The sequence below is a fragment of the Sapajus apella genome, unplaced genomic scaffold (assembly GCF_009761245.1).
Source record: "Sapajus apella isolate SASKATOON/1434 unplaced genomic scaffold, GSC_monkey_1.0 scaffold63, whole genome shotgun sequence".
NCBI classification, from domain to species: Eukaryota; Metazoa; Chordata; class Mammalia; order Primates; family Cebidae; genus Sapajus; species Sapajus apella.
This window is the reverse complement of record NW_022437003.1, coordinates 452559-456908: the sequence shown is the minus strand read 5'-3', so window position 1 is coordinate 456908 and position 4350 is coordinate 452559.

The window sequence follows — 4350 nt, the reverse complement described above, 5'->3', positions numbered from 1 at the left end:
GGTCTAGCCTATTGCACCTAGGCTACAAACCTGCACAGAATGGTACTGTACTGAATACTATAGGCAGTTGTAAGACAATGGCAAATATTTATGTATCTAAACATGGGAAAGGTACAGTAAAAATCGGGTATGAAAGATTTAAAAACTACACTTGTATAAGGCACTTACCATGAATGGAGCTTGCAGAACTGGAAGTTGCTCTGGGTGAGTGAGTGAGTGAGTGGTGAGTGAATGTGAAGCCCTAGGACACCACTGTACACTACTGTACACTTTATAAACACTCTACACCTAGGCTACACTAAATTTATTAAATAACGTTTTTCTGACCAGGTGTGGTGGCTCACACCTGTAATCCCAGCACTTTCGGAGGCCAAGGCAGGCAGATCACAAGGTTAGGAATTCGAGTCCAGCCTGGCCAACACGGTGAAGCCTCGTCTCTAGTAAAAATAAAAAAGCTAGCCAGGTATGGTGGCGCACACCTGCAATCCCATCTACTCAGGAGGCTGAGGCAGGAGAATCGCTTTAACCCAGGAGGCAGAGTTTGCAGTGAGCCAAGATTGGGCCACTGTAGTCCAGCCTGAGCAACAGACAAGACACCACGTCAAAAAATAATATTTTTCTTTCTTCGATAATAAACCTTAGCTTACTGTAAATATTTTTACTCTCTAAACTTAAAATTTTTTTAAGTTTTTGACTTATGATCACACTTAGCTTAAAGCACAAACTAACTGCACAACCATATAAAAACATATTCTTTATATCCTTGTTCTATTAAGCCTTTTCATATTTAAAATTTTTTTGAAAACTTTTTTGTCAAAACTAAGACACAATTACACACATTAGCCTGGCCTACAAAGGGTAAGGTTCATGGATATCCACCTCCTCATCTTGCCCTGCTGGAAGGTTTTCAGGGGCATTAACACTCAGGGACAGCTGGGCCCGGTGGCTCACGCCTGTAATCCCAGCACTTCAGGAGGCCAGGGCAGGCAGATCACTTGAGCCCAGGAATTCAAGGCCAGCCTGGGCAACATGGCGAAACCCTGTCTCTACAAAAAAATACAAAAATTAGCCAGGTGTGGTGGTGCACGCCTGTCGTCTCAGCTACTCAGGCGGTCAAGGCGGAAGGATCGCTTGAGCCTGACAAGTCAGTGCTTCAGTGAGCCATGATTGCTCCACTGCACTCCAGCCTGGGTGACAGGGTGAGACCCTGACTCAAAAAAAAAAAAAAAAAAAAGCATGGAGCTAGGATAACAATGGCATCTTCTGGAACACTTCCTGAAGGACCAACCCTAGGTTCTCAGGAGTCGTCACACATCAGAAATATGCCTGTGGCAGTCTGCTTGGCTTCTTTTTTCATCACAGATTTGCTTGTAAGCAGATAATGCACAAAGAACACTCCTCCGTGAATGAAACCCTTTTGGTATTGAGGGGCCCATGTTTTCAAAAATTTTTAAAGCGCTGAGATGTACATAAACTTCTCAACTCTTCACTGTGAATTTTCATGGGGACTCTTTTCCTTCTCCTGCAGTTTTTTTCTTCCTTGCCTCTTCTTCAGGTATGTGTTCCTGTTCCGTTCCAACAGCTTCTCATTAGTCATTTGCTCAGGAACCACCTGTAGGAGCCCCTCAGGGTTGTCATCCTCCGCCCCCAGGCTAAAATAGTTTGCCATCTCAACTGCAGCCTTGATGAGTTTTGCACCCTCCTTGTCCTTGGCAAATCCTTGGAAGTCATGGATGAACCTCTTGCGTGTCTTCTTCCAGATGTCATTTGTACATTCCTTGGTGACATCACCCCAAGCCCAAGCAGGGGTCCTGATGGAGTCATAGATGGAATCCTTTCAGAACTGCGTCAGCGTCTTCTCCACGTGTTTTTCTTGATGCAGCAATAACCTAAGCAAAGGTTCTCCTCTGGCAGTGGGCCTTAAAAGCTGCTGTAACCCCTTGACCCACTGGTTGGTAGTCATTAATTTCTTGTTTCAAGATTAGTCACTTGTTGTGGCCTCTTACCGGCAACAGTAGCCATAGATTTTGTATGCTCGGGGACCACGATGAGCAAAGCAACAGGAGATTAAATCAAGCACAAGAGAAAATAATGCCATCAAGAGACACAGCAAACCAGACATTTATGAGGCTACTGCCGGTATAACCCAACGTCCATTTGTTTTGTTTCTGAGACAGGGTCTCACTCTGTCACCTAGGCTGGAGTGCTGTGGCACCGTCACGGCTCACTGCAGCCTTGACCTCCTGGGCTCAAGCGATCCTCCTACCTCAGCCTCCTGAGTAGCTGAGACTACAGGCACATGCCACCACACGCATCTAACTTTTTTAAACATGTTTTTTATAGAGATGGGGTCTCACCACGTTGTCCTGGGCCCAAGCAATCCTCCAGCCGCAGCCTCCCAAAGTGCTGGGATTGTAGGAGTGGACCACTGCACCCAGCACACTGTTTTACAGTAAACGTTTTTTATACGTAGAAGGAGCACACTCTAAAATAACAAAGTGTATAATAAATACAGAAACCAGCAGCACGGTCACTTATGATCAAGTATTATATACTGTACATAATTGTATGTGCTATACTGTTATACAACTGGGAATGCAGATTCGTTTACACCAGTATCGCCACAGACATGTGAGTGATGCATTGGGCTGCACTGGACTTTACGATGGCTACATCACTAGGTGACAGGAACTCAGCCCATTATCCTCTCATGGGACCGTGAGTCATATATGCAGTCCGTCAATGACAGAAACGTCACTAAGCATGGCATCACCCTGTAAACCTAAGTGCTCTCTTCCTGCTACGGTAAAATCTCAGTCTTGCAACCCTGGGTTCATCACCTTTAGGAGAACGGAGGTGATAATACTCTCCAGGTAGGCTTCAAATAAAGGAAGCTTTGCCGCTCACTAATCTCAACTCAAAAAGAGAGGCTCCAGGGACCAATTAATTGGAGAAATGGTGACTTCGCTTTTTCTTTCCTTTCTTAACTTTGTTCCTGATTTTAATGGAAATGCTTTTCTTATTTCACTGTTGATCATATGAGTCTGGCCTTTCCTCCTCAACATCTTTTAACTTTTAATTTTGAAATGATTATAAATTCATAGAAGTTGCAAAGATAATGCAGAGTCTTGTGTTCCCTTCACCCAACGGTTCACTTATTACCTATGTAATACCGTATCAAATTTAGAGACAGGTTTCTCCATGTTGGCCAGGCTGGTCTCGAACTCCAGACCTCAGGTGATCTGCCTGCCTTGGCATCCCAAAGTGCTGGGATTACAGGCATGAGCCACCATGCCCGGCCCCAATTTCACTCGTTTTTATGTGCACTCATGTATATGTTTATACAGCTCTACCCATTTTATCACATCAACAGGTAGGTTTATTAGGCACCACCTGACTCAAGATACAGAACTGTTTCCTCTCTACCTAGGAACTCTCTTGCAGTATCTCTTCATAACTGACTTTGAAAGTAACTTGGCAAGATTGGTTGCTTTTTTAGACTTTCATTTCACTATAATATACAAAAAAAGGATACATATTTGAGGAAGTGAATAGCTCAATGAATTCTCAGAAACAACACACTCTATAACCAGCACCCAGAACCATGAAATACTACCAGTCCCTGCTTGTGGTCTCTTCTGAAATGACTGTTTCTCAGTGAAGTCACCGAGGCTACAGGTCTCTCTTGTAGGTTTTGAGGACCTAATGTTGGGAAACATCTCATTTTTCCTCTAAGATCAACAGGATAATACTTCACTTTGAGAACCTTTAAAATAAGACTTTCATGCTAAGCCTTTTAGGCTGATTAAGTTACCTCTGCATATTAGTTTCCATTGCCGTAACAAAATACCAGACTGGGTGGCTTAAGCAAGAGCTATTTATTTTCTCAGAGTTCTGGATGCTAGAAGACCCAGATCAAGGTGTCGGCAGGTTTGGGTTCTCCTGACGACCGTCATCTTGGCTTAGAGATGGCCACCTTCTTGCCGTGTCCTCTCACAATCTTTCCTCTGTGTCTGTGTGCCCCTGATGTCTCTCTGCAGGTCCTAATGTCTTCTAATAAGAAAACCAGTTGAAGCTAGGCGCAGTGGCTCAAGCCTGTAATCCCAGCACTGTGGGAGGCTGAGGCAGGCAGATCACAAGGTCAGGAGTTCGAGACCAGCCTGGCCAACATGGTGAAACCCCATCTCTACTAAAAATACAAAAATTAGCTGGGCATGGTGGCGTATGCCTGTAGTTCCAGCTACTCAGGAGGCTGAGGCAGGAGAACTGTTTGAACCCAGGAGGTGAGGTTGCAGTGAGCCAAGATGAGTGAGACTCTATCTCAAAAAAAAAAAAAAAAAAGGAAAGAAA